This window comes from Bos mutus, chromosome 23, assembly GCF_027580195.1.
Source record: "Bos mutus isolate GX-2022 chromosome 23, NWIPB_WYAK_1.1, whole genome shotgun sequence".
NCBI lineage: Eukaryota > Metazoa > Chordata > Mammalia > Artiodactyla > Bovidae > Bos > Bos mutus.
In genome coordinates this window covers 48,116,101-48,142,544 of record NC_091639.1, presented here as the reverse complement: position 1 = coordinate 48,142,544, position 26,444 = coordinate 48,116,101, and the positions used below count along the sequence as shown (strand labels likewise).

The following is a 26,444-nucleotide window of genomic DNA, read 5'->3' as shown; positions in this document are numbered from 1 at the left end:
AATATGTTCATAGAGATAATCAGACCTTTTGAAGAATTACACACCAGTTCCCCTGATCATAGTAACTTTGCAGTATGCTAATATTACTCAAAGTCTGGCAGGCAGCTTCCAATTCTCCCTCACAAAACACATGGTAATAATGATGAAACACAGGACCTGGGTCACGGGATCCTAATGGACCTAATGGCTCAACATGCTTGTCCTTACCAGGATTTCCCTTAAAGTGCCAGGGAACCAGTAAGTCTTGAGAATGAAAAGAAGTCCTGTTAGTATGAATAGGCAACTTGGAATTAGCAACATTCCTTGAATTACATCCTCCATCTTGAAAGTCATTTATGGAGGAGACAGAATGTGCTGAGTCTTGATTGCCTACATTAGGCAACTGCTTCACAAGCAACTCTTGCACTGATGTATCATTGCTGATTTCCTCTTTCATGTTTTGGCTAGTTCTGTTTTCTCTAAGATACTTGGACTTCTTCTTATTATATTCTTGCACCATAGCCCAAACATAGATGAGTGCCTTCCCATCAGGTCTTAGGAGTCAAACAAGTTCTTGGAGAGCTGCCACTCTATGCTCTGCTGTAGCAAAATGATGAATAACAGCAATGGAAATGCAAGCATCACAAGATCCACTGTGAATTGGTACTGCCAAAGCATCACAGACAAAGGCCTGATACTGCCTATCTCTACAAATGTCCACAAGGTTTTGGCTATGATCACAGCTAATCATATATAACTCCTTATTGATGCCAAGATACTTTCCATTCCACATCCAATATCAGCAACTAATGAACCACTTGGCAAAGCTTTCAAAAACTCTACCATATGTGGCCAAGGGGTGTGTCTCATGCTGCTGAAGTTCCTAGCAATTTCTTCATAAACCCGATGGACATAATCTTGCTCCAGTTGTAATAAAGAAGCTCTAGGCTTCTTTATTACTCTCTGGAAATGATGCAGGAGTATCTTTCATCTGGCTATCACAGGCCAAAGGGTAACTACAATTATAAGGTGTTTGTTTCACTTTTCTAAACATAAATGATGTCCGTATTCCCCTCTTGTTTAAAGTCAAGTCTTCAACATCACTGGTGATAATTCCACTTTTGTGACCTTTGGATGCTTGAACAGTATCACATTTTCTGGGTGTGATTCCATGGGTCCAAAGGTATCTAGATTCTCCTGTTATAACCAGCAAACTCCGACAAGGCAGCATAACTGGCACTGTCATACCATCTGGGTGCTTAAAATCCATGACAATCTCTGATCCCAAACTGAGAGAAACGATCTCTTCCTCAAAATAGTGGTAAACATATTTTAGAGAGAAATGAGCAGACTTTGAATACATAAACAAATATATGTAATTGTTAGGGGAGACATTAGGAAGTGATTGGTAGAATATAAAAGAAAACTCAAGCAGAATGAGGGGATGAGTGGGCCCTTTGTTATGCTGCTGGTGAGTAATTGTGTGTAAACCCCTTGGGTGAAACAGTGTCCTAGGCAGAAAGAACAATGTGGGCAGAGAAATAGGCTTGGCAGATTCAAGGAATTGTCAGAAGAATAAAGTGCCTGGAATAAGCAGCTGTAGGACATAGAATCAATTTAAAATATTGAAGTACAAAACTAATTGGTTGGGACTGGTCATCCATGATAAACAGACACGAGAAAGTATCTGCATTTACAAATGTTATTAAGAGTCTTAAATTACGTGTAGACTACATGTACTTTTTATCACTAACTGAGGCATTTGCTGTTAAACCATTCAGTGTATCCTATTTCAGTCGTTTGAGTGGATTCTACAAGAGACTCTGCAGGTTATGGACCCATAACCTAAAATTTGTGAAACATCAATTCTAATTTGTACTTCAGAGGATTTCTACGAGGAAAATGGGGAAAATCAAACCAAATATGCAAGTGTAGGGTACTTGGTAATCTACCTTTCTTTGGCAAACAATTTATAGTACTAGTTTTCTACCTACGATGATTTCATTATAAACAATCTTTGTTTGAGTACTTCTCACATCAATCTACTCTCTAGCATTATTGGAAGATATATTGATATTTAAATCCATTTTATTCAAAACCAGTTTTGTAGTAAAAATGCTCTTTATTAAATGAAAGCTATTATTAAAGGAATTCTCATGTACATTATTTGAGTTTATTTAATGATGTATTGAAACAGTTTTTTAATTTATAATAGACAATCAATTTCTCATCAGTAAATCACATCTTCATATAAAAGCTCTTGTCTGAGATATGGTCCTGGATGTGGACTTGACATCAACACATTAAGACTTGGCATCCTTTCCTACTTATATTATTGGAGCATTCATTAGGATATACTGCAAACAAATGAAAGATTGTCTACCAGTTTTGTGAAAAATATTTAAAAAAAAAAAAACCCCGATACATTTACAACAGAGTAGTCACCTTAGCTCTTCTTCAATCTAGTTGACAGGAACATTAAATATTTACACATCTGGTCTTTAGGTGTACATAATATGTTCATTTAAAATCTAAAGAAACTGTTTAGTCCTACCGATATTTAAAGCAATGTGTGTTTTATTTCCATCTGAGAAATTTTGCAAGTCAGTTTCATGCAAGCATCCCACAGTGAACACAATGTGCTAAGTTTCAGTGACTCTGGTTCTGAGGAAAGATTGTGACTTTATATTATTTCAGGCCATTTTTTTTCTAATTAGTTTATGCTTCCAACTCAGCACTAGAGCTTGGTTACAAGGGCAGTGTGTGTTTAAAACTTAAAAACTATCTCCAGTTTTTAAGACCTTTTTGGTGGGTAGCATTTCATATATATCCACTATGCAGCTTATTTCTTGCCTGCAAAACTTACATAAAGATGATTCTAACTTTTTCTTTAAATTTGATAGTTGCCTTGATAGCACTGCTATGTCTCTTAGGAAGAAGCTTTGAGAAATAAAGCTTTGTAATTTTTAAAGATCCACTGACAATTATTTACCATCTGTAAATGTGCTGTAAAACTTAACAAAAACTGAAAAGTTTCTTAATGGCTAGGAGCATTCTTGTAGGGATTCAGAGTAAATTTTAAGTTTGGAATGAAACCTCTTTTCTGAGATGCTCCATACAGACCTGGACATAATTTTCCAAGGTATTAGAATATTATGTCCTATTTGTTTGTCTCTACTTTTCCACCAATAATTTCCTCTGTGATGCATGATATATATTGGAGGATACACACACCATAACAGAGGATGACAACAAAAGGCACTTTCGAAATTAATACAGCATCACACACTGCTCCACATATCCTAAATGCCAAGAGTAAAAGACCTTTATTTTCTAACTTTTTCTAATTTTCATGCACTTTCTTCTTCCCTAAATGCCTCACAAGCTTTATCATAGGTGGGCTTTGTTTACCTACAAATTTGTGTTTTTTGTTAAATAAGGTGACTTTTCAAAGTGACAAAAGACCTGCATTGCTATTGTGCTACTTTGAAGCCTGTTGCTTAAAGTGTTCTTTTTTAAAACCGAAACACAGATAAATTGTGTGGTATAAGAGTAAAATCTTCCTGAGCCCTGTCTCCCTGTGGTATTCTATGAGCTCTCTGTGGTTTGGATTAGATCCAGATTCCTGTTTCTGACATCATGATTGATTCTCTGCTCCCTGGCACACAGCACGTGCCCCTGACCCAAACATCAAATGTTTATCTGACCTTCTGCATCTGTGCTGTGACAGGCTTCACTTTGGGAATGTCTTCCAGCTAATTTGTATGCTAGGTGTTAACCAGATGTCTGATATTAGGAGAGAGGATGGCTCAAAATTTACCTAGAGATTGGATGCCTGTGATGACTATTTTTCTAAACTAAAAATTGAGACAAATTGGTTGACAAATATGAATAAACTTGTGGGCATAAAGGGAGGTAATATTTTAAAATAGAACCATCCTGGAAAAATGCAAAATAGGAAATTTAGACACACAAACATACCCAAGAACACACACACACACACACACACACATACATCCTTGGTTAAATGCATAGCCACTCTGTTCTTCTCAAGAGAAATTAGCAATGATCAATCAATCTCTGATCAAGAATTATTGCTGATCATAAATTACCACTCATCAATGACAATTTTCAAAGTTTATTCTGTATAGAGCTATCTACACATTGTGTGAGACTTCCATTTCAGACTGTTTAATTTGCACAGGTTTTTCTTTATTCATCTTTAAAATGTATAGATATTTTCCTATTAATCCAGTAAGTCTAATTATTTTAATTTTATATTTATATAAAACAGTTTACTAATTTTATAGTAAAGAAAAATCTGAAGCCTTTTACCACTGAGATCTCACATTTATTTTTTGAGTTCCAAGCACTCAAACTATATATAGTATTGTATTTGGTTCATTAGGAGAATATTAAAAATATTATTTTGATCATGTAGGTATATAATAATTTTATGATATATTAAACATTAAAGAAATTATAAATTCCTGGCATCATCCTGAAATATTTTCTGTAAACACACACACACACAACATATATACATATTTGTTTATATCTACTTAAAAGCATAGATCAATTTTTTAAGAGTTATTATATTGGTCTTAAGGAGTAACTATACCCAACTAGCTTAAAAAGCAATTGCTTCAGTCAAGGCAAGGATTTCACAGTATCAGATCAGATCAGATCAGTCGCTCAGTCGTGTCCGACTCTTTGCGACCCCATGAATCGCAGCACGCCAGGCCTCCCTGTCCATCACCACCTCCCGGAGTTCACTCAGACTCACGTCCATTGAGTCAGTGATGCCATCCAGCCATCTCATCCTCTGTCGTCCCCTTCTCCTCCTGCCCCCAATCCCTCCCAGCAGCAGAGTCTTTTCCAATGAGTCAACTCTTTGCATGAGGTTGCCAAAGTACTGGAGTTTCAGCTTTAGCATCATTCCTTCCAAAGAAATCCCAGGGCTGATCTCCTTCAGAATGGACTGGTTGGATCTCCTAAAGTATTTCAAATAATTTATGCTCAGTTTGAAGATTTCTTAAGGGTCCACACAGACAGCTGCAAGTTGTCTTGGAGAAACTATAATGAAGATAATTCTTATGAGACTTTCTTCTATATGGAAAAAATAATACAGGCTTGACATTCATGCATGCAATGTATTTTTAAGATGACATTTACACAATTCTGTTCTTGCTAATAAAAAGTTACAACCCAAAAACAAAAGTTCTTCTATGGTACAATATAACTGAAAAGGCCTAATGCTCCAATTTATATACTTCAACTCATTCTTTAAACAAATTAGTATTATCCTAATGGAAATATTTTTAAATAATCCAATATGTACAGCACCAAAATATATATTTATCTAAGAAAATTTAGAAGATGGTCAAATGTGATTTCACAAAAGAAACAAAAAGATAAATATACATTGCTTCAGGTTTTATTAATGGTAAGAAATGAGCACACTGTATGCACGTTTGTATCCTGGGTCTGAACACAGACCAAAAGCTGTGCTTATATAACCGTGTTGTCAACAACACACCTTGTGTAGCAGCATGGACTCTGGATTGCAAGATCAAATGGAAGCAACTTGAAAAGCCAATGAGGGGAAAAGGAAAAGGAATAAGTTCAAGAAAAGGCTTATTCTCAAGGTCAAAACTTAATTCCATCAGTTCACAAATTCAAGTATTTAAAAAATATTTTATTTTGGTACTGAAGTTTAGAGTTTGAGCACCTATTCTGTCAGGCAGATAAAAAATAAATTAACATCTATTGTTCATGACCATCTCTTCTACCTGCCATTGGCTTCTGTGATGTAACTCAGGTCTACCCCACACAGTGCCTAGGCTGGGTTTCCTGGTACCTTCATACCACCCTGTACAGAGACTCCAGCAGCCAACATAGAGAGTGCAGATGCAGACAATTCTTGCTGCTCTTGAAACACTGGCTCTTTGTTTCCATGAGGTTAGATTATTCTTTTTTTTCTTTTCTTTTTTTTTTTTAATTTTTATTGGAGAATATTCATTTTGGAATGTTGTGTTAGTGTCTGCTGTACAGCAAAATGAATCAGCCATATGTAAACATATAGCTCCTCTTTTTTGGACTTCCTTCCCATTTTAGATCACCACAGAGCATTAAGTAGAATTTACTATACATCAAATTCTGCTTTATTGACTAGCCTTTGACTCTGTGGATCACAACAAACTGGAAAATTCTTAAAGAGATGGGAATACCAGACCACTTTACCTGCCTTCTGAGAAATCTGTATGCAGGTCAAGAAGCAACAGTTAGAACCAAACATGGAACAGACTGGTTCCAAATTGGGAAAGGAGTATGTCAAGGCTGTATATGGTCACCCTACTTATTAAGCTTAAATGCAGAGTACATCATGGGAAATGCCAGGCTGGATAGAGCACAAGCTGGAATCAGGATTGCTGGGAGAAATATCAATAACCTCAGATATGCAGATGACACCACCCTTATGGCAGAGAGTGAAGAGAAACTAAAGAGCCTCTTGATGAAAGTGAAATAGGAGAGTGAAAAAACTGGCTTAACCACTATTGCAATGAAAAGAATAAAATACTTAGGAATAAGCTAAGCTGAGTCACTTCAATCGTGTCCGACTCTGTGTGACCCCATAGATGGCAGCCCAACCAGGCTCCCTGTCCCTGGGATTCTCCAGGCAAGAACACTGGAGTGGGTTGCCATTTCCTTCTCCAATGCATGAAAGTGAAAAGTGAAAGTGAAATCGCTCAGTTGTGTCCGACTCTTAGTGACTCCATGGACTGCAGCCTACCAGGCTCCTCTTCCCATGGGATTTTCCAGGCAAGAGTACTGGAGTGTGTCACCAGTGCCTTCTCCATACAGATGGCTAACAAACACATGAAAAGATGTTCAACATCACTCATTATTAGAGAAATGCAAATCAAAACCACAATGAGGTACCATTTCATGCCAGTCAGAATGGCTGCTATCCAAAAGTCTACAAGCAATAAATGCTGGAGAGGGTGTGGAGAAAAGGGAACCCTCTTACACTGTTGGTGGGAATGTAAACTAGTACAGCCACTATGGAGAACAGTGTGGAGATTCCTTAAAAAACTGGAAATAGAACTGCCATATGAACCAGCAATCCCACTGCTGGTCATACACACCGAGGAAACCAGAACAGAAAGGGACACGTGTACCTCAATGTTCATTGCAGCAGTGTTTATAATAGCCAGGACATGGAAGCAACCCAGATGTCCATCAGCAGACGAATGGATAAGAAATCTGTGGTACATAAACACAATCGAGTATTATTCAGCCATTAAAAGAATACATTTGAATCAGTTCTAATGAGGTGGATGAAACTGGAGCCCATTATACAGAGTGAAGTAAGCCAGAAAGAAAAACACACCAATACAGTATACTAATGCATATATATTGAATTTAGAAAGATAGTAACAATAACCCTGTATGCGAGACAGAAAAAGAGACACAGATGTATAGAACAGTCTTTTGGACTCTGTGGGAAAGGTCGAGGGTGGGATGGTTTGGGAGAATGGCATTGAAACATGTATATTATCATATGTGAAACAGATTGCCAGTCCAGGTTTGATGCATGATACAGGGTGCTTGGGGTTGGTGCACTGGGATGACCCAGAGGGATGGGATAGGGAGGAAGGTGGGAGGGGGGTTCAGGATGGGGAACACATGTACACCCGTGGTGGATTCATGTCAATGTATGACAAAACCAATACAATATTGTAAAGTAATCAGCCTCCAAAAATAAATAAATAAAGTGAAGAAAAAAAAAACTTAAAAAAAAATCTCAACATTCAGAAAACTAAGATCATGATCTCTGGTCCCATCACTTCATGGCAAATAGATGGGGAAACAATGGAAACAGTGACAGACTTTATTTTCTTGGTCTCCAAAATCACTGCAGCTGATGACTGCAGCCATGAAATTAAAAGACGCTTGCTCCTTGGAAGAAAAGCTATGACCAAACTAGACAGTATATTAAAATGCAGAGACACTATTTTGTCAACAAAGGTCTATCTTGTCAAAGCTATGTTTTTTCCAGTAGTCATGTATGGATGTGAGAGTTGGACTATAAAGAAAGCTGAGCGCTGAAGAATTGATGCTTTTGAATTGTGGTGTTGGAGAAGACTCTTGAGAGTCCCTTGGACTGCAAACAGTTTCAACCAGTCCATCCTGAATGAAATCTGTCCTGAATTATTTATTATGTTGAAGCTGAAACTCCAACACTTTGGTCAAATGTTTTGAAGAACTGACTCATTGGAAAAGACCCTGATGCTGGGAAAGATTGAAGGCAGGAGGGGAAGGGGACAACTGAGGTTGAGATGGTTGGATGCCATCACTGACTGAACGGACGTGAGTTTGAGTGAACTCTAGGAGTTGGTGATGGTCAGGCAAGCCTGGTGTGCTGTAGTCCATGCGATCACAAAGAGTCAGAGATGACTGAGTGACAGAAGTGAACTGAACTGTGCTATACAGTATGTTCTCATCAGTTTCTATTTTATACACAGAATTAATAGTGTATATGTGTCAATCCTAATCTCCCAAATCGCCCCACCCTCCTTTCCCCTCTTGCTATCCATACATTACTTCTCTACATGTGTCTCTATTTTTTCTTTTCAAAAACTCATCTTTACCATTTTTTTTTAGATTCCACATACAAGTATTAATACATGATATTTGTTTTTCTTATCAGCTTAGATCCTTGACACAGTTTTTTCTGGGTCATGTTACCTTCTTGGTGAGCTGCCCTGAATGTAAACCCACCAGCTTCTCCCTTATCCCACTTTCTCTCTCCCTCATCTCTTCTCCCTGAGAAAAATATCTTTTTAGACTGATGTGGTGAAGACTACTGAATGACAACTTCACGTAGGCTTGGTGATGCAGTGAAAAAAGAACTTGGACATTTGTGACTGTGGCCAAGCCAGAATTCCCTTGCCTGGCAGTATCCTGAGGAGACTGAAGACAGGCGGGGCCACCAGCCTCCCGCCATCGAGTCCCAGAATACAGGGAGGGACCCACAGTCCTGGCTTCCTCTCATCTGGTAGATTCTTCATTTCACACAGTCTCCTAAGACTTCTCAAGTTAGAAGCACCCTTTTGTGAAGCATGCCTCCTCTTAATGTGTTTGTTCCATGCCCCAAATTTTTATTCCAGTTGGTAATAAACCAAATTGAAAGGAACCAGACAAATCTGAGTCAACTTCCTCCACAGACTTGGTACTGTGCCAGGTTTGGGGGTCTAATCCAGCTCACTTTATTATTCCAGATCCATCCTCTCCCCACTCTCAGCTATGAGTTTTAGAAACAGAATGTAGACTGTATGCTGCCTTGAGTAGAAAATAAAATATGATGAGTGAAATTAAGAAAAATGAAAGTTTAAGATATTAATCTTAAACTTTTATCCCACTAGTTCAAGTAAAAGAGAAAACACCTCTATGCCATAGAAAATGAGAATAAGGTACTCAGGTGCTTTTATTCATTAAATTTACAAGAGATAGAAACATATATATATATATATATATACATATACACACATATATATATAATTATACATATATATATTTATATAATTATAAAAGAATTCTTATATTATTTCTCATATTCAGCAAGAACAAAGATGCAAGAAGTTACTTTTTAAGAAAACAACAATTCACCAGTAAGCCTGTCTTGTTTCTGAATGATCTTAATTGATAATTCAATTGATATCAAAGATTTGGAACCTGTCTAGTTTAGATCTGGTAGAACTGTAGAACATATGTATTTCTTTTATAAACCTATGACATTCCTCTATATCTATTTTTTTCATGTTCTCTGTTTATGCCTATTTTTTCATGTTCTCTTCCATTTTTTTTCTTCCCGAAACCTGCCATGGAAAGGACATTAACACATTTATGTCACACTTAGAAAACAACTCAGTGAGCAGGGAAGTTATGTTTAATGATGAGCAAATATTTCTGCAGTCTCAAGCCTCCTGTCAGGGTCCACCTCTATGCCTCTTTTCTAAGGAACACAGCATATTTCCAATTTCAGACCAGCAATTTTTCCAGTAACAAATTCTCTGATAAGGTTTTCTCTCTCCACAAATTTAAGAACCTTAATTTAGTTCCTCACTAATATATTTTGCTTAACATTAAACGGGGAATTCTACAAGATTAATTTAGTACTTTGCTTTGAGGGAAAATTCCAAGCAAGTAGAAGGAACTTACAGCTTACAAAGCCAGAAACATGTGCTACAGATATTGGGGACTCTGGACCTCAGTACATAGTTAGAATCTCTTCTCTCTCCCAACCTCCACTGTCCTGCCTATAAATAGAACTTGATAAATTCATTTTCATGCCCAAACCACAAAGATACAAGGAAATATATTTAAATTAAGTTTTCAATTTTTAAAAAGAACACAAATCCATGAAATCTGGGGACTGGAGGGAACAGAAGCTCTTTACCAAAAATATAAGATAGATAATGAGAGTAGTCTTTAACTTAAAGGTTATTTTCAACATTTTAGTTAATTAAATGCTGCATTCACATATGCTAAGTCACTCAGTCATGTCTGGCTCTTTGTGACTCTATGGACTGTAGCCAGCCAGGCTCCTCTGTCCGTGGGATTTTCAAAAAATAAATAAATAAATAAAATAAGAATACTGGAGTTGGTTGCCATGCCCTCTTACAGGGGATCCTTCTGACTCAGGAACTGAACCTGCATCTCTTAGTCTTCTGCATTAGCAGGTGGGTTCTTTACCAGTAGTGCCACATAGGAAACCCAACTGAATGGTAATAACCTCATATATGGATAGGAAGAGAGTGTGGTAAAAAACACAGTGACTTAGGTTTGATCCTCTCAATTTTCTGTGGTGATGTGGCTCGATTTGTCCAAGTATGCTTGGAGATGGTGCCAAGCCACATGCAAAGTAAATCACAGGTGTGTTAGCCATGAATATTCAGATAAAGGAATGAGTTTCAACAGCTGGGTTACATAATCTAATCGGGTTATCATTATCTTAAAAATGGATATTTTCATTAAGTTTTCATGTAATTTTTGTATCAATCATGTTTTTGGAAATCATCTAATGTTTGTAATGGTATCCTAAAGGGGTTTGTTTTGAGGTATGCTCTTGAGAGTCCCTTGGACTGCAAGGAGATCCAAGCAGTCCATTCTGAAGGAGATCAGCCCTGGGATTTCTTTGGAAGGAATGATGCTAAAGCTGAAACTCCAGTACTTTAGCCACCTCATGGGAAGAGTTGACTCATTGGAAAAGACTCTGATGCTGGGAGGGATTGGGGGCAGGAGGAGAAGGGGATGACAGAAGATGAGATGGCTGGATGGCATCACTGACTCGATGAACGTGAGTCTGAGTGAACTCCAGGAGTTGGTGATGGACAGGGAGGCCTGGCGTGCTGCGATTCATGGGGTTGCAAAGAGTCGGACACGACTGAGCGACTGAACTGAACTGAACAGAACATGGTTCACATTAGCCTGAATTAGGACAGAAATGTTATTATGGTTACAGTAATTGGCATATTTTTATGAATTCATTTTCTAATTTAGTCCCTGTTCAATTTCCCTACTCACACTACAGTAGTGGCATGATTTATTACTGTAAGTTATTTTCATTATTATTAAATTTAATTGATTTTGCTCCTATACCCAGATGTGAATAGCATCAGGCTTCTAATCTAATAACACAGATTGTTTGGGAAACATGTTCTGTCAATTAGAGACATTTTGTAATAGAAACAATAAAAAGAATCATTAGTGAAAAGTAGTTTGCCTGTCAGTTTACTTGACACTAGTTAATCAAAGGTGTTTTGAAACTGTAGTCATTAATAAACTTTTCTTGCCTTTATATCAGTGAAGAACTCTGAGATTCATTTTTGAAATTAGAAATGTACACCCAACAAATGGATACATGCATTTTGCATATTTCCAAATATGGTTTTCTTCACCATCTACATAAAGCAAAACAATATAAAAAATAATATTTTGAATTTTCAACCAAAAAAGGGGGGAATGCCTGTAAATTTAATCAGTCCTTTTATAGAAGTGGATATGATGAAGCATTTTACTTTTTCTGCTGGTTATTCTGCATTTTCTCCCATATCCATTGTTTCTAAATCATAGGAGGTATTACCTGGACACCCTTGCCCTCTGACTTTGAATGATTTTGGCCAATAAGAAGTAACAGCTGGAGATTAAAGGGTGGAAACTCTCTCTCAGTTGGGATATTTCTGTCTCCTTTCCTTCTTCATCAGAACTGCTCTTGTGGTGGCAACTGCATCTCTCTTTTCAGCTCTACCACTGGTTCCAGTAAACTGTCCACCTCTCTCCTGGGTGATGATGCTTTCCTACTGGTGACAGTCTCTGGATGTTTCCCTTACCTAGTCCTGTCCATACATATACCTTAACTAAGCCATCTCAATGGATTCAGGAACACTGCTCATATGTGATAGATAATAAAATTACTGTTTTTGGAATCACAGACTAAGAGTTTCATATATCACAGTATGAAAAATATAAAATTCAGCATACTATAAATAAAAGGATAAAAATAAGCATATCAAGAATTTTACATGCTATGAACTTTTTCTGAAGGAAAAATCTCCTACTATGTGTTTCTTGTGTCCTGAAACAATACTGCATACTAATTTAAAAGCATGTTAGTCATTGTTTCATTGGGATGATGTGACATTGGGCTTCTCAGGTGGCGCAAGTAGTAAAGAACCTGCCTGCCAATGCAGGATGTATAAGAGACACAGATTCAATCCCTGGGTCAGGAAGATTTCCCTGGAGGAGGGCATGGAGACCCACTCCAGGATTCTTGCCTGGAGAATTCCGTGGACAGGACAGCTTGGCAGGCTATGGTCCATAGGGTCTCAAAGAATCAGACATGACTGAAGCAAATCATGCAGGCAATTAAGAAATAATTTTGAGAGTATTATTATTAAAGAAATCTTTCTTTGTAATATTTATCATAAAAGAAATAAGACGTCTTAAGAAATGATGTCACACCTCAATTTTTCAATAACTAAGGTCAATCTTATTTCTCAGGTATGTTACAATCACGAAACTCTTAGTAATTTGCATCAAAGTTTTGAATTGATTATAATTTCAGGATTTGCTACCTAAAATCCTGCAAGGGTTCATTGAACTTATCCCCGTGTCTCTATTTTAATATACTCCCAAAAGTATATTAATTATAGTGATTTTAATGTTAATAGAATATTCCATGTTGACTTTGAAATTAACTAAAAATAAAATTTAGAGAAAATCTTTATGATCTTCCTTTGAGGGTATTATTAAAGAAATCTTCTTTGCAATATTTATCATAAAAGAAATGAGTCAGTCAATATAGCACTAAATACAGTAATATTTTCTGATAGATTCAGGGGCACCTATTAACACATTGCTTCTAATGTTACTATTTCATTAACATTGAAATTTTAATTAGATCCCAATAATGTATGAAAAACTATAAGCAATTATTTTAACTAGTATATTTTACATGTGAGTTCAAGAAGTGCAGGGATTATTGTTCTCAGATTTCTGCAATATTTATCACTGATTTGTAGTGTAAATCCTTGAAACATTGTAGCTGCTAACCAAATGCTTAAATGAGTTTCCAATTTGAAATATCTTCAAAGCATTGGTTAATCTAGGAAAGATTAAAAATTAAATATTTTTTAAAAATATTTTTTACTGAAATGATTTAATCTTCATTTAATATATTCTCTTTGTGGCTTTAGCATCCATTAATTTCTCAAAATCTACATTTAACTGATAAGCAGTTGCATTACCAAAATTTATCTACCTGGTTTTCTATGGTCATGGAAAAAGTTTGACTTAATTTGGAATGTGTTTTCTATGAAATGGATTGTTTTGAATGATAAACTTATTTAATCTCTTTAAATGTTACAGTATCTTCTTACATAATTACACAGAACAGCTTCAGTATCTGGAGCAACAGTGATGACTAGAAGGCAATGTTTTGTTTTTATTTTATTACGTTAATTAATTTATTTGTTAGTTGAAGGATAATTGCTTTACAGAATTGTGTTGGTTTCTGCCAAACATGTTTATACCTTCATGTTTCCTTTCACCTTTCTCTCTGAGTTACTATGCTGCTGCTGCTGCTAAGTCGCTTCAGTCATGTTTGACTCTGCGCGACCCCATAGAGGGCAGCCCACCAGGCTCCCCCGTCCCTGGGATTCTCCAGGCAAGAACACTGGAGTGGGTTGCCATTTCCTTCTCCAATGCATGAAAGTGGAAAGTGAAAGTGAAGTCGCTCAGTCGTGTCCGACTCTTAGTGACCCCATGGACTGCAGCCTACCAGGCTCCGTCCATGGGATTTTCAGGCAAGAGTACTATACTGTGCCTCTGACCTCCCAGAAACTCTCTTACACCTTTCTCAGGTGCCCCGCACTGAATTTGATGGCAGCCCCACGGAGAAGGCACTGGCACCCCACTCCAGTACTCTTGCCTGTAAAATCCCATGGATGAAGGAGCCTGGTAGGCTGCAGTCCATGGGGTAGCTAGGAGTTGGACACAACTGAGCAGCTTCACTTTCTTTTTTTTTTTTTTTATTTTATTTTATTTTTAAACTTTACAATATTGTATTAGTTTTGCCAAATATCGAAATGAATCCGCCACAGGTATACCTGTGTTCCCCATCCTGAACCCTCCTCCCTCCTCTCTCCCCATACCCTCCCTCTGTGTCGTCCCAGTGCACCAGCCCCAAGCATCCAGTATCGTGCATCGAACCTGGACTGGTGACTCGTTTCATACATGATATTATTCATGTTTCACTGTTATTCTCCCAAATCTCCCCACCCTCTCCCTCTCCCACAGAGTCCATAAGACTGATCTATACATCAGTGTTTCTTTTGCTGTCTCGTACACAGGGTTATTGTTAAAATCTTTCTAAATTCCATATATATGTGTTAGTATACTGTATTGGTGTTTTTCTTTCTGGCTTACTTCACTCTGTATAATAGGTTCCAGTTTCATCCATCTCATTAGAACTGATTCAAATGTATTCTTTTTAATGGCTGAGTAATACTCCATTGTGTATATGTACCACAGATTTCTTATCCATTCATCTGCTGATGGGCATCTAGGTTGCTTCCATGTCCTGGCTATTACAAACAGTGCTGCGATGAACATTGGGGTACACGTGTCTCTTTCCCTTCTTGTTTCCTCAGTGTGTATGCTGAGCAGTGGGATTGCTGTATCATAAGGCAGTTCTATTTCCAGTTTTTTAAGGAATCTCCACACTGTTCTCCATAGTGGCTGTACTAGTTTGCATTCCCACCATCAGTGTAAGAGAGTTCCCTTTTCTCCACACCCTCTCCAGCATTTATTGCTTGTAGACTTATGGATCGCAGCCATTCTGACTGGTGTGAAATGGTACCTCATAGTGGTTTTGATTTGCATTTCTCTGATAATGAGTGATGTTGAGCATCTTTTCATTTGTTTGTTAGCCATCTGTATTTCTTCTTTGGAGAAATGTCTATTTAGTTCTTTGGCCCGTTTTTTGATTGGGTCATTTATTTTTCTGGAGTTGAGCTGTAGGAGTTGCTTGTATATTTTTGAGATTAGCTATTTGTCGATTGCTTCATTTACTATTATTTTCTTCCATTCTGAAGGCTGTCTTTTCACCTTGCTAATAGTTTCCTTTGTTGTGCAGAAGCTTTTAAGTTTAATTAGGTCCCGTTTGTTTATTTTTGCTTTTATTTCCAGTATTCTGGGAGGTGGGTCATAGAGGATCCTGCTGTGATGTATGTCGGAGAGTGTTTTGCCTATGTTCTCCTCTAGGAGTTTTATAGTTTCTGGTCTTATGTTTAGATCTTTAATCCATTTTGAGTTTATTTTTGTGTATGGTGTTAGAAAGTGTTCTAGTTTCATTCTTTTACAAGTGGTTGACCAGTTTTCCCAGCACCACTTGTTAAAGAGATTGTCTTTAATCCATTGTATATTCTTGCCTCCTTTGTCAAAGATAAGGTGTCCATATGTGCGTGGATTTATCTCTGGGCTTTCTATTTTGTTCCATTGATCTATATTTCTGTCTTTGTGCCAGTACCATACTGTCTTGATAACTGTGGGTTTGTAATAGAGCCCGAAGTCAGGTAGGTTGATTCCTCCAGTTCCATTCTTCTTTCTCAAGATAGCTTTGGCTATTCGAGGTTTTTTGTATTTCCATACAAATTGTGAAATTATTTGTTCTAGCTCTGTGAAGAATACCATTGGTAGCTTGATAGGGATTGCATTGAATCTATAAATTGCTTTGGGTAGCATACTCATTTTCACTATATTGATTTTTCCAATCCATGAACATGGTATATTTTTCCATCTATTAGTGTCCTCTTTGATTTCTTTCACCAGTGTTTTATAGTTTTCTATATATAGGTCTTTAGTTTCTTTAGGTAGATATATTCCTAAGTATTTTATTCTTTCCGTTGCAATGGTGAATGGAATTATTTCCTTAATTTTTCTTTCAGTTTTCTCATTATTAATGTATAGGAATGCAAGGGATTTCTGTGTGTTGATTTTATATCCTGCAACTTTACTATAATCATTGATTAGTTCTAGTAATTCTCTGATGGAGTCTTTAGGGTTTTCTATGTAGATGATCATGTCATCTGCAAACAGTGAGAGTTTTACTTCTTCTTTTCCAATTTGGATTCCTTTTATTTCTTTTTCTGCTCTGATTGCTGTGGCCAAAACTTCCAAAACTATGTTGAATAGTAATGGTGAAAGTGGGCACCCTTGTCTTGTTCCTGACTTTAGAGGAAATGCTTTCAATTTTTCACCATTGAGGATAATGTTTGCTGTGGGTTTGTCATATATAGCTTTTATTATGTTGAGGTATGTTCCTTCTATTCCTGCTTTCTGGAGAGTTCTTATCATAAATGGATGTTGAATTTTGTCAAAGGCTTTCTCTGCATCTATTGAGATAATCATATGGTTTTCATTTTTCAATTTGTTAATGTGGTGTATAACATTGATTGATTTGCGGATATTGAAGAATCCTTGCATCCCTGGGATAAAGCCCACTTGATCGTGGTATATGATCTTTTTAATGTGTTGTTGGATTCTGATTGCTAGAATTTTGTTAAGAATTTTGCATCTATGTTCATCAGTGATATTGGCCTGTAGTTTTCTTTTTTTGTGGGATCTTTGTCAGGTTTTGGTATTAGGGTGATGGTGGCCTCATAGAATGAGTTTGGGAGTTTACCTTCCTCTGCAATTTTCTGGAAGAGTTTGAGCAGTATAGGTGTTAGCTCTTCTCTAAATTTTTGGTAGAATTCAGCTGTGAAGCTGTCTGGACCTGGGCTTTTGTTTGCTGGAAGATTTTTGATTACAGTTTCAATTTCCGTGCTTGTAATGGGTCTGTTAAGATTTTCTATTTCTTCCTGGTCCAGTTTTGGAAAGCTGTACTTTTCTAAGAATTTGTCCATTTCTTCCATGTTGTCTATTGTATTTCTGTGTTGTCTGTTGTGATCTCTCCATTTTCATTTCTAATTTTATTGATTTGATTTTTCTCCCTTTGTTTCTTGATGAGTCTGGCTAATGGTTTGTAAATTTTATTTATCCTTTCAAAGAACCAGCTTTTGGCTTTGTTGATTTTTGCTATGGTCTCTTTTATTTCTTTTGCATTTATTTCTGCCCTAATTTTTAAGATTTCTTTCCTTCTACTAACCCTGGGGTTCTTCATTTCTTCCTTTTCTAGTTGCTTTAGAGAAGGAAATGGCAACCCACTTCAGTGTTCTTGCCTGGAGAATCCCAGGGACAGGGCAGCCTGGTGGGCTGCCGTCTCTAGGGTCGCACAGAGTCAGACAGGAATGCAGCGACTTAGCATCAGCAGCAGCCATGTTCTTCTATGGTCTGGCTTCTGAGAGGTGTTTGGACTACAGAGGACCCAAGAGGAGGCAGTCTGAGGTAGAAGGAGAAGAGGTAGGACATCGACTCCAGCTCCCTGCCTGATGGACTGCGTGCTTTTTTGGAAGGTGTAGGGCAGCTCTCTCCCTGGACCAGAGCCTACCCTCCACCACCTTGCCACAGAGGCTCTGCTCCTGCTTCTTCAGCCCAGGATAGATGCAGTCCCAGCTATTCTAGCTCTGAGAACACCAGCATCACTTACCAGAATGCATTACCCTGTCCATCAATTCAGTTCAGTCGCTCAGTCGTGTCCGACTCTTTGCGACCCCATGAATCTCAGCATGCCAGGCCTCCCTGTCCATCACCAACTCCCAGAGTTCACTCAGACTCATGTCCATCGAGTCAGTGATGCCATCCAGCCATCTCATGCTCTGTTGTCCCCTTCTCCTCTTGCCCCCAATCCCTCCCAGTAGCAGAGTCTTTTCCAGTGAGTCAACTCTTCGCATGAGGTGGCCAAAGTACTGGAGTTTCAGCTTTAGTATCATTCCTCCCAAAGAAATCCCAGGGCTGATCTCCTTCAGAATGGACTGGTTGGATCTCCTTGCAGTCCAAGGGACTCTCAAGAGTCTTCTGCAACACCACAGTTCAAAAGCATCAATTCTTCGGCACTCAGCCTTCTTCACAGTCCAACTCTCACATCCATACATGACCACAGGAAAAACCATAACCTTGACTAGACGAACCTTTGTTGGCAAAGTAATGTCTCTGCTTTTGAATATGCTATCTAGGTTGATCATAACTTTCCTTCCAAGGAGTAAGTGTCTTTTAATTTCATGGCTGCAGTCACCATCTGCAGTGATTTTGGAACCCAGAAAAATAAGGTCTGACACTGTTTCCACTGTTTCCCCATCTATTTCCCATGAAGTGATGGGACCGGATGCCATGATTTTCATTTTCTGAATGTTGAGCTTTAAGTCAACTTTTTCACTCTCTACTTTCACCTTCATCAAGAGGCTTTTTAATTCCTCTGCATATCTGAGGTTATTGATATTTCTCCTGGCAATCTTGATCCCAGCTTGTGTTTCTTCCAGTCCAGCGTTTCTCATGATGTACTCTGCATATAAGTTAAATAAACAGGGTGACAATATACGCCTTGACGAACTCCTTTTCCTATTTGGAACTAGTCTGTTGTTCCATGTTCAGTTCTAACTGTTGCTTCCTGACCTGCATACAAATTTCTCAAGAGGCAGATCAGGTGTTCTGGTATTCCCATGTCTTTCAGAATTTTCCACAGTTTCTTGTGATCCACACAGTCAAAGGCTATAGGTATACATATATCCCCTCCCTTTTGAAACTCCCTTCCATCTCCCTTCCCATCCCACCCCTCTAGATTGATACATAGCCCCTGTTTGAGTTTCCTGAGCCATACAGCAAATTCCTGTTGGCTACCTATTTCATATGTTAATATAAGTTTAAATTTATACAGCTACTATGGAAGATGGTATAGAGATTCCTTTAAAAACTAGAAATAAAACCACCATATGACCCAGCAATCCCACTTGTAGGCATTTACTTTCTTTAAAAAAAAAAATATATATATATATATAAATTTGTTTATTTTAATTGGAGGTTAATTATTTTACAATATTGTATTGGTTTATTGAAAGATACATAGTTGACATGGAGAGCTTAATATTATCAAATATCTTAATTCAATAAACTTTTCTTGGTCACATTTTTAAGTAGTTGTGGAGGGAAAAGTTTTAAATATATTTAAGGAGTTTGTATCATTTTTTCAAAATACAAATAAAGAATTTTCATACATAAAGATGATGATATCATAAGTCTTCTTCTACAGTTAGGTTAACCTGCTCCTATAGCAAAAATACCATTAGAGCACATGTATACCTGTGATGGATTCATTTTGATATTTGGCAAAACTAATACAATTATGTAAAGTTTAAAAGTAAAATAAAATTAAAAAAAAAAAAGTATGAAGGTAATCGTTAATCACATTTTCCGTAATACTATAGTCCAATTTTGCCATCATTTCTTCAGGCATTACCTATTATTAAAATGTCATGTTCACTTGGACTATGTCAGTATATAATACTATCAAATCTACCTGATTTTGATAGAAAGTGAAAGTGAAGTCGCTCAGTCATGTCTGACTCTCTGCAACCCCATGGGCTGTAGCCTACCAGGCTCCTTCCTCCATGAGATTCTCCAGGCAAGAGTACTGGAGTGGGTTGCCAGTTCCTTCTCCAGGGGATCTTCCCGACCCAGGGATCTAACCCGGGTCTCCCACATTCCAGGCAGACGCTTTAACCTCTGAGCCACCAGGGAAGCAGATTTTGATAAGTCAAAGCTAAAAAGCAGGTTAAGATAGGACTGTTTTTTCCAACTAACTCCTTTAGGATTTATTATTTTTAACAGTACTTCTTACATATGAACAATTATTTGTTTATCACTGCATTTTAAGAAGAGTAGATTTGCAAATATTTGCACAAATATTTCAGGGATTCAGCAAATATGTACGGGGCACATGCCATTATAATTACTGGTGTCAGGTGTTACCAACAGAATAAATAAAATAGTCCATCCCTTCAGAGCTTATATTCAAGAAGAGATAGAGAAGCAATAAATATGATTAATGATACACATAAACCTCAATACACATAGACAGTTGGATGCCGATAAAACTATGCAGAAAAATAGAGGTGGGAAAGAGGTGGGAAAGCTGTTAGGATGTGGTGAGGCTAGCTGGTATATTTACCCTGTTATCTGACTATGCAATGTGCTAAAGCAATTTAACGCTTTGGGGATACTGTCAACAGGTCTTTCATTCTACATTTATTTTAAACCCTAGAAATGGATGTTATTGCTCTTCTATGAAGATAATTACACTTCTTCAGGAAATTATAATTTTACTGTTTTCTTATTCCGTTCTGTACCATTGACCTTCCATTTGGTATTTGTTTCTTTTCATCAAAAAGCAATTCATTATTTTCTTTATTTAGTTTTCAGTGATAAATTCTGGATATTTTGTTGTTCAAAAATTGTCTTCATCTTCAATGCTAAAGAAAAATCTCTTGAGTTTAGAGTTCTTATCCACAGTTCTTTTATTTTGACATCTTAAATTTACCATTCCCTCCAGCCTTCACTGATACAGTAGCAAAGCCATATTTCCATTAATTAATTCTCATTTCAACTATGTCCAATCTGTTGTTAAATCCAATCATGGATTCTTCAGCTTTAAATGTTATATATTTTTTCCATTCTAGAACTGTTATTTGATTTTTATACCTTTCAATATTCATCTAAAAATCTCCAGTCCCACGTTTTATCCTCTTCAGAGTCTTAACCATGGCTATAAATTCTCTGTCTAATCAATCTTCTGTTGGGACACCATGAGTATAAAGCTGAGCTTCAGCCTGTACAAGGCAGCCCTGTTGTGACTGCATCCTTACTCCTAGAGTCCTTCAAGATCTCAATGAAATATAAATGTAAGTACCCCCTTCTGGACAGTTAGATCTGGATTTTCCTCTCTCTGAGTGATGACATTTGCAAAAGTCCCCTTCAGTTTCTCAGGCACTCAGTCACTTCACCTGAAATCCACAAAAACCCTTGAAGCTCAAGCAGTCCTAAGTACTGGGTGAACCTTCCTATTCTTCACTGCCTTGTTGGTTTTTCATGGCTTAAAGTAAATATCCCTCAGCTTCTTTCATTTTTCTCAGCAGGAGAGTTGTCCAAAATTCCCCAATCTGCCATGACTGAAAACATAAGTCTACCCATAAGTTTATTATGGCAGCCATAGGAAAACAAGTTCTAATCAACAGTTCCATAAGGATCAGGGAAACAACACTAGGCAGATGTTTCCTAGTTTCTAAAACTTAGCCTTAAAATTTGATCTCCCATCTCCAATAACTGAACCAAAATTTAATTATGGAAGAAAGAGAAAGGAAAAGAAGCACGAGGAAACGCACAACTAGAAGAATTTTCCCAAGAGGACAGGTTTCTAGGAATGTCACTGTTGAGGCTACTTTAACAAATGCTCACAAACACCTGGAATTTATTTCTTACAAATCTGGAGGCTGGCAGTCCTGAATCAGGTGCCAGCATGATCAAGTTCTGGTAAAACTCCTCTTCCAGGCTGAAGACTGCAGACTTCTCATAGTGTCCTCACCTGGCAGAAGGGGCTAAGCATTCCCTTGCAGCCTAAGGGCACTAATCTCATTCATTAACCCCCGCACCCCGCATCTTGACTTAATGACTTCCCAGGGGGCCCACAACCTGATACCCGAACTTTGGGAGTTATGTTCATTCAGAGAACAGTGAAAAAGAAAAACAAAATATACATGAATATGTGTACATGGGGTTAAAATATATCCTGACTCTAACAAAAATATTTATTTTTATTCATCTAATTCACTTATTCAAATTTAATTCAGTCTTTAATAAAACTTGTATTCAAGAAAATCCTGATAACATTACAACAGTCAAAATGACCAAAATAAAATTTAACAGAGATTCAGAAAATATTCTACAGTTAGAGTCAAAATACCATTCAAAATTATGAGTAAAGGACAACTGTTTATAAAAGAAAACATAGAATTTTTTGGGTCTATAAGATTAATCTGAATGTCAGAAACATAAGCATCACAATATTACGTTAAATTAGGAGAAAGAGCTATGATTTCCTCTGCAAGCTACATGAGTCAGGCCACATCAGCATATTCATATCAATATCAAATAACTAAAGCACATTCTAATATGGCCCTTCACAATACTGAAATACACTGTAGCTTAAACACACTGTATGATAAAAATCACAAAGCCACAGAGCTATGTAGCCTCCTTGTGTGAATCAGGAAGACTTAGTTTGCTCACTGCCACACAGCAAACCAAGACATAGGATCAAGTTAAGGATAGTGCAGTTTTGTTCAAAGATAAATGTTCTTAACAATTGGAGCTATCAGAAAAGAATAAAAAGCCAAAGCTTTCTTTAAGAGTTTGTGGACTGGTGATGGCTGAACCTTTTCACGAAGTTGTGAATGAGGACCTATCATCCTTTCACTGCTTCAGGTGCACTTTGACTATACTCAGTGCAAGCCCCACTCTCCCGAGGTCTCCTCTTGGCTCATGCTGCATTAGATGGCAGCTCTGTAGTTCAGGCTGGGTATAGAAAGAGGGGGGAGCCCGATGGGTTAGTCTCTAATGATAGCATGGAGTTTTGCTTGTGCTCTCATTACAGGTGGCTGAGGTCACTGGCAGCCCCTTCCAACTGCTATTGGATGATCTAAAGGTCCTCTGGAGAATTTCTGCTCTGCAACATATGCGTTCCAGGCATATTATCTTGATTAAGTATCTTCCTACTCAAAATTCCTACAGTGGCCTGAGTTTATCCCAGCCCATGACTGAACAAGAGCTGCATCACCTGAGTTCCACAAAGCACGAGGTGAGGTACACCAGTTCAGTTCATTCTCTCAGTCGTGTCTGACTCTTTGCTACCCCATGAACTGCAGCACACCAGGCTTCCCTGTCCATCACCAACTCCCAGAGCCTAGTCAAACATGTATCCATTAAGTCAGTGATACCATTCAACCATCTCATCCTCTATCGTCCCCTTCTCCTCCTGCCTTCAATCTTTCCCAAATTCAGGGACTTTTCTAATGAGCTCGTTCTTTGCATCAAGTGGCCAAAGCATTGGAGTTTCAGCCTTAGCATCAGTCCTACCAATGTATATTCAGGACTGATTTCCTTTAGGATTGACTGGTTGGATCTCCTTGCTGTCCAAGGAACTCTCAAGAGTCTTCTCCAACACCACAGTTCAAAAGCATCAGTTCTTCAGCACTCAGCTTTCTTTATAGTCCAGCTTTCTCATCCATACATGACTACTGGAAAAACCATAGTTTTGACTAGACAGACCTTTGTTGGTAAAATAAAGTGAGATACATATATATCTGTAAATAAAATAATTGGTGGAATAAAAAGTTAGTTTCTTTTTCATATATTTATTTATTTGACTCAAGGTCGAATGTCTCAACATACACTGTTTCCAAAAATTTACCCTTTTAAATCACAAGCAGTTGATGCACTGGCTTGAGAGATACATTTTTTATATAATTGCTAGTTACTCTTAAGAAGTGAAACACTGGTTACTTTTGAACCATTCCATTAGTGAAACTCGAGCATGAGGAAGATTATCCATCACTAGTTTTCTACTCTCATCTTTAACTCTCTGAAAAATTAAACCTGTATGATTATATTCAACTGCTTCCCTGGTGACTCAGATGGTAAAGAACCCACCTGTGATGCAGGAGACCTGGATTTGATCCCTGGGTTAGGAAGATCCCCTGGAGGAGGGCATTACAGCCCACTCCAGTATTCTTGCCTGGAGAATCCTCATAGAGAGAGGTGCCTGGTGGGCTCTAGTCCATAGGGTCACTGTTTTCCATATGGAGTTTTATTTCACTTGGGAGTTTTGCTTTTAGTCTGAATTTAGGGAGAAATGTAAAGCCAAGTGTATAATTGAGATGGTCTTCAAGTTTAATAATTGTGGGAATGGCCTGTTCAAATGTGCAATCAATATGAGGAAGCCACTTGGTTGGACTAATTATGGAAGGTAACTTGTAGGTATTGAACTCAGAATTATTCCTACACTTAAGGGAAAACTTGTCAGTCAGAGATCAGAGCTTTGAGAAGACCCAAAGGCTTGAGTGAGGAGAAAAAGTAACACACTGGTGTTGTACCTCAGACTTATAGAGCAATGAAAAATTATTGAAGTTTTTCGTAAAAGATGGAAAGACAAGGAACAAAGTAAAAGGTGAAAAGACAACATTGGGCAAAGTAAAAATCAGTGAGAAAAATAAAGTTGCAGGTTGAGGCTGGGAATAAATATCAGAATTTTCCGACCACAAACATGCTCACACACACACTCCACACAATAAAAATGATGTGCTTCTGTGTGGAATAGTATAGTGTCAAATATAATGTCAATTGATAATAGCGTATTGCTGATCCTGTTGGTGATGTCAATTGTCTTGTTGTATCTCACTCTGCACACTGTTTGCTGAACAAAACAGGCAAGGCTTGAGCAAAGAGGCTGGAAGGATACTTGAGAAGCCATCAGAACTGCAGACACATTTATTCTCTCCTAGCTGGCATGGCAGCCATAATACAGCCTCTCTCCTGGCTGATGCAGCAGTCATAATAGACATAACGTAACCATAACATAGCCATAGCGTAACCTCGTATAACATAACCATGCTGTTGCTCCAGTTTAGCCCCAGTGCAGCAGCAGCCAGGGCTTTCATGGTAAAGCTCATGCAGGTGGACTGTACAAAGTAGCCCATAACCAAGTGAGTACCTCATGCTGCATATGCACAGTGCTATAAGTGAGCTCAGCTGTTACATAACCATGCAGAGTCACTGTTTACAGAACATGGGGTGAGAGGGCATGAGAGCATGGAGTGAGAGAGCCTGACTGGCACCATCTTGTTAATTCCCCACAAAGGTCAAATAAACATACAGGCTCCTTTTTCAGGACCCAGTCCAAAATTTTAATAATGTTTAATAATTTTCTTAATAATTCTTTCCTTTGGAAAATTCTAATTAATGTCATCTTTTAATATATGTCTTAGCTTCTTTACTTTTTGAGGACGGGACACACTTTTGTGTAAAATTGGGAAATTACTGATAAACTACAGTCCTTCATTTGTCTCTACACCCTGCTCAGATGGTAAACAAACTGCCTGTAGGGCAGGAGACCCAGGTTCGATCTCTGGGCCTGGAAATCCCCTGGAGAAGGGAATGGCAACCCACTGCAGTATTCTTGCCTGGAAAATTCCATGGACAGAGGAGACTGGCAAGCTACTGTCGATGGGGCCCCAAAGAGTTGAACACAACTGAGTAATTAATAGATGCAATCTCAAAAACGACAGAATGAGCTCTGCTCTTTTCAAAGGCAAACCATTAAATATCACAGTAATTCAAGTCTATGCCCCAACCAGTAATGCTGAAGAAGCTGAAGTTGAATGGTTCTATGAAGACCTAAAAGACCTTTTAAAACTAACACCTAAAAAAGATGTCCTTTTCATTATAGGGGACTGGAATGCAAAAGTAGGAAGTAAACAAACACCTGGAGTAACAGGCAAATTTGGCCTTGGAATACAGAATGAAGCAGGGCAAAGACTAATAGAGTTTTGCCAAGAAAATGCACTGGTCATAACAAACACCCTCTTCCAACAACACAAGAGAAGACTCTAAACATGGACATCACAAGATGGTCAACACCGAAATCAGATTGATTATATTCTTTGCAGCCAAAGATGGAGAAGCTCTATACAGTCAACAAAAGCAAGACCAGGAGCTACTGAGGCTTAGATCATGAGCTCCTTATTGCCAAATTCAGACTTAAATTGAAGTAAGTAGGGAAAACCACTAGACCATTCAGGTATGACCTAAATCAAATCCCTTATGATTATAAAGTGGAAATGAGAAATAGATTTAAGGGACTAGATCTGATAGATAGAGTGCCTGATGAACTATGGACTGAGGTTCATACAGGAGAC

At 37.8% G+C, this 26,444-nt stretch overlaps 1 pseudogene; it reads right to left on the bottom strand.

Moving 5' to 3' along the window:
• Positions 1-19: 19 nt before the first annotated feature.
• LOC102264373 (tRNA (carboxymethyluridine(34)-5-O)-methyltransferase ALKBH8-like) overlaps positions 20-26,444 on the bottom strand; it is an 86,218-nt pseudogene continuing 59,793 nt past the window's right edge.